Here is a 9,587-nt window from a genome sequence, read left to right on the forward strand (position 1 = left end):
TACAATTTTTCATGTCCTCAGCTCTTTAGATAGAAATTTGTAACAGAACAAGAATCCCCTATACTTTAGGGTTTGAATTGCACACATGTTAATGGACACTTGACAATTTATTAGAGTGGTTTGTAACTAATTTTTAACCTCTCCTTGGCCAAGCATGGGCCTATTGTCCGAACAAGTTTTTTCGGTTAGAAAGCCCCTCTCCTCTTAGGGATTCTACAGTTTTTCATGTCCGGAGCTTTTTAGATAGAAATTTGTAAAAGAACAAAGATCTCCTATACTTTTAGGATTTGAATTGCTAGCAATTCAGGCATTCTAAGTACAAAAATCCTGATCAATTATAAAATGTCCCTTCGCATGCAGTAGGGTGCAAATCATACTATTGCTATATACATAGCAGAAATATGCATTTGTTCATTTATATAACAGATGGTATGGTTGGCCATAAATTGGAAGAATTCAATATACTCCATATTTTGATCTAACTTACATCAATATATACTCCATAATCTTAAAAATATTGAAACAAATACATTATATCTGCATAAGTTATCGTGTTATTTAATCATTATATAATCATATGGTATAACTGCATAAGTTGTTGTGTTATTTAATCAATACATTATAATTATATACTTTATTCTTATAAAACATATATCATGTATCACATGATCTTATATCTAAGATAATATTAATTGTGAGATAATATGATCATAAAATTTAAGTATGAGTATATGACCATTAGATCATTATGAATTTATTACTTAGAGTTCAAGTATTACTATTAGATTAAATGATTAATAATTAAGTAACTAATGTGTTTCTTATAATTTATACATTATAATCACAATTTACGGTAAGTAAAAAACTTAACAATTTAAATTTAAATCATCTATCATGAATCGTGATAATAAGAACATATAATATAAGTATATAAGTTATAACAATTAACATTGACCCATTACCCATATAAATTAGATAATGAGACAATCATATAACTATATAAGTATATAAATGTTTACATATAAGATACAATATATATTAATATTGACATTATATACTTGAACCGTGTTAAGCATTAACATTTTAACATATTAACTAAATAATACTATATGTAATATGATAATAGTGATTTGTGTGTGTGAGTGTGTGGCATAAAGCGTATTACATTATGATTTAAAAAATACTTAGGGCATGTTTGAGATTGCGTTTGAGTGACCTAAAAGTACTTTTAACACTCAAAACGCCGTTTGAATAAAAACGTACTCGTTTAGTAAAAAAATTAAAAGCGCTTTTAAGGGTCCAAAAAGCTTAAAAATGACCAAAAAGTATTTTTGGCAGAAGCTTAAAAATGAAGCATTTGCCCAAAAGCTTAAAAATGAAGCATTTGTCCAAAAGCTCTATTTCTCAAACGCAATCCCAAACAGGCTCTTAATCTAAAATAAGAAAGAAAAAAAAATACACGATTGAAAAAAACACAATTTTTAAAATCGTAATTATTGAAATTGAAATAACAAAGGACCCTAAATAATACTACAGGAACACAATTTTTATTACTAATTCCTAAATTTTGAATTTTTATTGAATTTAATTGTAGCCGTCCAATTCAATTGAATTAATCTTGGCCGTTGAATTTGATCTATGGTATATAAGTGTAAACCAATTTGAAAGAATTATATGGTGCTCCACATGACATAATAGGCTCATTAATCTAACATTCTAAATTGAATAAGAAAGTCAAGATCCTAATAAACGGTCTAGATAATCTACTATGCTTGCATGGAACCGGTCTCACTATCAGACGCATACAAAGGATTAATTCCAGGTGAATATATTCCAGGATTAATTCCGTAATGCGTGCGCTTTGTCGGTTGATTCTCGTCGTCCAAAATGTTTTGATGATCTAATAGTCGTTGGATGATATTAATGGATGACAGCTAATCAGCTATCAAACATTTATTAAGAAGTATGTATATGGTGTAACAGAAACACCGTACGCTTGCCTTGTTTGATCTAATCTGATGAGTAATATTAAATTTTGAAAACGTATATATAATCAATGGATCATATTGAACAAGCACACCAGATCTAAATAGAGACAGCCACATGGGATAAGCTTTTGGTAAAACGAATCAAACCGTTAATATTTAAAATTTAATTATTTTTCCAAATCCAACGGTTGCAAATTAGAGAACCCAAATTTAACCTAAATCTATCATCTCTGATCTCTCCGTTCTCTCGACACTCCTCTCACAGTCTCCACCATCCTCCTCGCCTCCTATCTCTGTTGCCGCTCCTACCACTCCCCCAGTGCCCCCAACAGCAATCACCACCACCACCGAAGCAACCACACACCTCGACGCCTGGCTGAAGCTGAACGGCTCGTGCCCGGTTTCCAGGAACTTGCCGCTGCCAACCCCGCTGTCCACGCCGCTCTCGGAGGTCGTTTCACTCTCGCAGTACGCCGCGGATCGGAGGCGGAGGAGGTGATAAGATTTGTGGGTTTTTCTTTTTGGGTTTTTTTTTTCTTCGTTTCTTCTTGGGTGGTGGGTGGTTTGGGGTTTTGCCGTTTGATGTGTTTGTTTGGTTGCCCAGAAAAATGAGTAAATATTTTTGGATAGATAGGTATTGGGGTTTCTGTTTTTTACTGAATTATGGTTTGTGTTTGATGAAATTAGAGCAGAAAAGGTATCTTCGTCTTATTAAACAGATGGGTGTTGGTCTCTCACATAATATTGTATTCTAGGATTGAATCATTTTTGCCAAATGCATGTACATATACATCCCAAAATTAATCGAGCTTGAGCTCGAGCAAAATAGACGAGCTCGAGCTCGAACAGGGTTGGGTTCCAACCCTATCGAGCTGAGCTCGAGCTCAAAGTAAACGAGCCGAGCCTGGACAAGCCAAGATCGGCTCGTTTACACCCCATGCAGATGCAGTGGTGTTAAATTATGTAGCTTGAAAGAAGATAAACAACGAATTGAGACAAAAATCAATTTCCCTGATTTTGCTAGTAACTTTTGTGAACTTCTTGGTTGCCATAGAGAATTTTATTGGCAGTAGAAGACTTAGGTAAAGTTTATGATACTACAGTATGTTGAACAGATTCCAAAACCACTTGAGAGCAGCATCTCTCCATAGCAAATCACCAAACCAGCAGCAGATTCCAAGACCACTTCAGAACATCATCTCTCAATAGCTGCCTCTAGACCAGAAAACTAACAGCAATTCCCCAAGCCAGATTACAAATTATAACACTCTTAAGGCTTTTCCTTTCCGGCCGATCATTCATTCTCTCACAAAATTGAGTTTATATGCTCATACTATGGGACATACAGCATCTACAATTAAGAATTCTTTGGGATCTTCAAGGCTAGAGTGCCTGAGAATTTTCCCATATCCCGGCCACCCCCATACTTTTTTTTTTATAATTTTTTATTTTTTTGTTTTATATTTTTTTTTAAACTTAAATATTATTTTAATATTTTTTTATTAAATGGACATTTAGCAGTGTATAAATGTATGGGCAATTTCTCCGCTATTGCTGAGATCCCAATCCACAATCCACGGCTTCTCTCGCTTTTCTTTTGTCAAAAAGTCATATAACAGTATGTATAGCCATGGCTTCGGCTCTGAAACATTGGATACAAATATACAATGGATAGAGAGCATTTTCCATATATAAAATATTAATAAACAATCTGGTTGTTTTTTCTCTTTCAAACTTTGAAGTCCCACTAATCCAAAACCCAGATGGATTGTAGTCGACATAAACAGTCCAACGTATACTAATCAACCGATGCGACAAATCTACCACGACCAACCAAAGGTTTTCAAAAGAAAATTCAACGATTCGGTGATGCTATATATGTAAACATATCTGCATCTCCATGCAAGTTTGAAAGCAAACTAATTTGTTGATTCGTGGAGGAGAAGATGGCAAGCCCGCCTTGTTTTCCGAAGACCACCTTAAGTTTTGTCATGTTTTTAGTGCTGCTCATGTCCATGGGAGCAAACAGAGTAGTCAAAGCACAAGCAGGGCTTCTTCCGGATGATGAAGGTACTTCTTTTTTGGGTATATGCATATGGGTTTTTTCTTTTTCTGTAATCTCTGGATTGAAGTTTTTACTTACGGAAGTTTACAGCAACAAAACAGACAGAAAACTAGCATCAGCTACAGCTAATATCTGGGTCTTAGAGAAACAGAGCAAATAACTGTTTGATGTGTTTGATGTGTGCAGTGGAAGCCCTTCAAGAAATTGCTACACAACTGGGGAAGAAAGACTGGAATTTCGGTGCAAATCCATGCATTGACTCAAGCTGGAGAACACTATATTCAAATGAGAGGCCATTGTACAACAATACTGTCAACTGCAATTGCTCCTACCCTGATGGTGTATGCCACGTGGTTCACATGTACGCTCCCTTCACTCACATAATGCCGACTTTATTCTTATTGAAGCTTCTTATTATGATGGTTAATGGCAAGAAGCAATAAGTTTATGAGTACTTTACCAATTGATCCTACCAAAAAATAGTTGAAGTGGCATGCTTAATCTACTCTTGAATTTGTGGTTCTCCCAGCATAAGACACAGTGGTTCTCCCAGCATACTCGGCTGAAGTGGCTTGCTTAATCTATTCTTAAATTTGTTTGTTAGTTTTAATTATGATTGATTTAAGGTTGGATTGAGCATGCCATATCAACTGAGTATGCTGGGAGAATTCAAAATAACATTTCTCTTAATATTGTCCGTATTTCTTGAGCAGGGCATTACATTTTTTATATAAGGAATTTGTAATCTATCATCTTTTTTATTTTTCTTCTAATTTTTGACGTACAGATTTCTTAAAGGGCAAGATCTTGCTGGTACGCTTCCACCATCACTGGTGAAGCTACCCTACCTTAAGGCAATGTAAGAAGAGCTTCCAATTATTTATTTTTCGTCTTATTATTATAAGCTTATATAGTAACATCAAATTTTTCTCTTGTTGATAGTGATTTCAATAGGAACTACCTCAGTGGTACAATACCACGGGAATGGGCTTCTACAAAGTTGGAAAATCTGTAAATGACTTGCTAAACTTTCTTGTCCAAGGTTAGCCAGTAAAAGCTTAGTACTGAACCTAATGGAATGAATCAAGTGCAGGTCCATCAGTGCAAACAACTTATCAGGGCGTATTGACTACTTGGGAAAGATTACCACTCTTAAATCTCTGTATGCTCTGGATCTCTATATTAAAATTTTCACAAAGTTTCATTTGGTTTAGCCCTGCTCTAATCTTGAAGGACTGTATTTCAGGACCATTGAGAGCAACCTGTTTTCTGGACCTGTTCCCACTGAGCTTGGGAACTTGGTGGACTTGGAGAAACTGTTAGTGTTTCTTTCTTCCAAATAACATTTCTAAATTCTCAATGATTTTTGTAATAATTTAACATTAGAGTTAGTCGAACCGGTCTTAAGTTTTCATCTGGTGACTGCAGCATTCTTAATGCTAACAATCTCACGGGAGAGTTGCCTGCCACTCTCACTAATCTAACCAAATTACAAGAACTGTAAGTGGTCGTAACCTTTTCCATTGCTTTATTAGCAATAACTTTAGATTTTTTCTTGAAAATTTTTCAGCTTTTTATTTCACTCAATCTTCTTTCCATTTGGCCCATATGCAGTAGGATTAGCAGTAACAAATTCAGTGGAAGAATGCCAGACTTCTTTCAAAGCTGGATACAACTTCAGGAATTGTATGTGGTTTTTACTACAATGCTATGTAAATCTCTTCTACCTGGAATTTTCAGGTGTAATCTGAATCCATTGGAATTGTGTTCTTAACAGAGAGATCCAAGCTAGTGGTTTTGAGGGGCCTATTCCTACCAGCATTTCTGTCTTGAGTAATTTGACCGATCTGTGAGTTCTACTTTCTAATTTAACATTTTCGAGCGCATAATCTCTATGATACATTCATGTGATTTTAAACTAATAAAATGCGTTGCTGAAGACGATAACAGTTCTTGATGATGCAATTCTATGCAGAAGGATTAGTGACTTACTAGGAGAGGGTTCATCTTTTCCGCCATTAAAAAACATGAGAAGCCTGGTAAAATTGTAAGGCATTTTTATGTTGTAAAATTCTCCGCAGTTGGAATAATGTACCTCTTGTTGCAACACTTACGTGAAGTTTGTTTATGGTTCAGGATGTTGAGGAGTTGCAATATCTCTGGACCAATCCCTGCATATATCTCAGAACTGGCACAGCTGAAAATATTGTAATTATTCTGTTTATTCTTCTTTCTATTTGAAGTACATGGAGATTAAGGCGTATAATGATATTTACATTGACATGTGTGGACTTATCCTGCCGGTGGAGCTTATTGCAATTCGATAACTTGCTAAATGCTAATATTTCGTATTCATTGAAATTGGAGACATTTTAATGTTAGCTTGACAAAATTGAATTGAGTATTAGGTGTTAGGATTTCAAGAGAGAGGATTGTGTCTGCTTTATAATGGATGTGCCTTACAATGCCAAGACAGAATGTAGGCCAAGTACACATAGATTAGTAAGATAATGAAATTACATCTCACTAGTTTGGTATGACATGAAAGCCTCTTGCATTTTCAGAGGTGTGCTTGATAACTGAGAGAGTTTTACTACATAAACCACACAATACACCCCATGCTTCTTGTGGAGGCCGTGCAGCCACCCCGATGCACATCCACTCTAATCCTTTTTTTTTTCTTTGAATAATAAGTTAATTCCTACCTGCAAAAGTTATGCACCTGTCTTGGTAAAATATTTCTACAATAAGGTGTGAATTTTTTAATAAAAAAGGTGTTTTATATTTTGAGAAGCTTTTCGTGTTTTGAGTTGTTTTTTCCTGGTTTTCTTTGCATTTCCCTTTTAATGTATTGAAATTATTATCTGACCTTTAAAAAGGGTTCCTTGCCTAATCAATTCATTTGATCAATTTCATTCTCTTTCAATTCCCTTCCTCTTTAATTTTTGTTTTCTCTCGAGCTTATAAAGTTGCCCACAAAACACTCTCATTTGGGAAACACACATATCCCTTATGTTTACCATGTTTACTTGAAAAATTATTTATAATTATATGTTCTTATGAGATCTGTTTTTCTTTCTTTCATTTTATTCTTTCTTTTGCAGAGATCTCAGCTTCAACAGATTGGAAGGAAAAATTCCAGATTTTGGGGTTCTAGCAAGCTTGGACGTCATGTAAGCAATCTAAATTCACGAGCAAGGCTAACTTACAGCATGATGCCTAGGGGCCTTGCTAGTGTGTTAAGCTTGAATACAACATTGACTTACTTCCTAAAACAATTCAAAGGTTTTTGGCCTTTACTTTTTAGATTTTGCATAGATGACCCTAGCTAATAGCTTAAGCTTTTGGTACACAGTTACTTTTTTTTTTTTTTCATGTAACAACTGCAATTCTATATAAGTTTTCTTTTCTATGAGAAAAGTTAGTGCAGCAGCTAGTTTAGATACGAAATACTTTGAACAAGAATTACTAGAATACAAGTAGGCACATATTGACAGTCTTTACCTTTAGGATTGTAGCTTAACGAAGAGATGAGGCAAAAGTTTTAACCCTCATCCACTTGGAAAGAGCTATTGCAATAACAAGTCATGTCTGGAAGCTTCATACATATGGAATCAGCTCACGGAAGTTTAGAATTTAAATATTTGTTTACTGTATGAATTTGTTAAAATAGTAACAATCTGAAGGTTTCTGACTGCAATGTGATTTTGTTGATCACAAGATAGATATCTGACGGGCAACTTGCTCAATGGACCTATTCCAGAATAGATCGAGAGCAGAGATAGCCGCCGGTATGTTCTCCATCCAAACTCCTACATTAATTTTGCATGACATTTCAATTCATTTTTGTATTACACTTATTTTGGACAGCAAAAGCATATTCATTTAAGTTCTTAACAAGATGCCTTATGTTAGGAAGAGAAACACCAAGGAAGTGAACAAGAGTATATTAATATACGACACCACTCTATCTCAAAAGCCTGAGCTAATGGGTTTAGAGTCCACTTAGCTATATTAACTACTCACTCTTTTTATATTTTCTCAATGTGGGAGACAAACCTTATAAGTCCACTTACAACAAATGTCTCTCTCATTTGCGAGTCTCTTCTCTATTGACCAACCCCCCCTCAAGTGTGAGTCTTTTACAAATCCAAGATTGTCAACTCTAACTCAAGAGTGGAACCAAGGGAGTCAAACTAAACATGTCAAACCAAAACACTCGTATTAGCAACTACGAAGGTATCAATGTTAGGAAGATAATCGATAAGGGAGTCAACAAAAAGTACATTAATATATATTTTTGAACGCCACTCTAGCCCAAAAGCCTAAGCTAATGGGTTTGAGTTTATTTAGATATATTAACAACTTATTCTCTTTATATTTTCTCAATATGGGATACAAACCTTATAAATGCACTCACAACACCATATATATTGAGATACAAATACATGAAGTCCTACTGCGGATGGTGCTTCATCGCATGACCTCAGTAGGTGCCAGTTGTGGGTGAAATGGTCCCATTTTGCTGTCAACTTCATTTTCATCTTCCTCCATGTCGTATCACCTAGAATGAGCGTCAATTTTTCATGCCATTGTTTGATGTTTGTTTTTATATCTGACAAGTTAACCCCATTGTGCAGTGTAATAGACTTATAATAATTTTTCTGCGAGCTCTGCACCGAATACTTGTCCAGACACCCTGTAAGAAATTTTTCCCTCTTAACATCAACCTACTTGAGCATTACAATTTTGCTTTCTTCATCTTCCTTGTAATTTGTATTTGTAGAACTAACTTGTTTGTAATTCAACAGAAATTTGTTCAGAAGCTTTTCTGGATCAGACAACTCGTAATCATCTAATTTGTTAAACTTCTAAGAAGTAGAAGCCTGTTTTTTATTTATTTTATTTTATTTCAATTTTGTTTTTTACATGCTAATTCTGCTTCTTTGTGCTACATTTTAATCTAGAATACTTACAGAGTGTCTGAAGAATAATCCATGTTCAAAAGGTAGATCTGTTAGAACCAAAACAAAATTTATATTTCTTCAATTTTTTATCAAAAAACAAAAGAAGAAGGAGAAGAAATTGTTCAATATTTTATCCTGCATAACAACAAGATTAAATGTTTGATTGTATCTGATTACCTTGATAATGATGCTCTCTAGATCAGCACTCATTGCATATAAATTGTGGTGGAGAGGCAACAACCATTGGAGATGTCAAGTATGAAGCAGATTTAGAATTGGGAGGTGCAGCAAAATTTGTTAGGATGAAAGATGATACATGGGGCTTTAGTAGCACTGGAGATTTTTGGGATGTTTGGGGTACCTCAAAGGACTACATAGCAGAAAATGTATCCAGGCTCAGAATGAACGACTCCTTATTATACATGAATGCACGTCTATCTCCTCTTTCTCTAACATATTATGCGCGTTGCTTGGCAAATGGAAATTATACTGTAAAACTTCACTTTGCTGAGATAATATTCGGAGATAATAAATCATTTTCCAGTGTTGGAAGACGGATGTTTGATG

The 9,587-nt window shown here is 34.8% G+C and overlaps 1 pseudogene; it reads left to right on the forward strand.

Annotated features, from left to right (window-relative positions):
• The first annotated feature begins 2,224 nt into the window (after positions 1 to 2,224).
• Positions 2,225 to 9,586, forward strand: LOC132169353 (probable leucine-rich repeat receptor-like serine/threonine-protein kinase At3g14840; annotated as a pseudogene).
• Position 9,587: the final 1 nt, after the last annotated feature.

The sequence above is a fragment of the Corylus avellana genome, chromosome ca2 (assembly GCF_901000735.1).
Source record: "Corylus avellana chromosome ca2, CavTom2PMs-1.0".
In the NCBI taxonomy this organism is placed as follows: domain Eukaryota; kingdom Viridiplantae; phylum Streptophyta; class Magnoliopsida; order Fagales; family Betulaceae; genus Corylus; species Corylus avellana.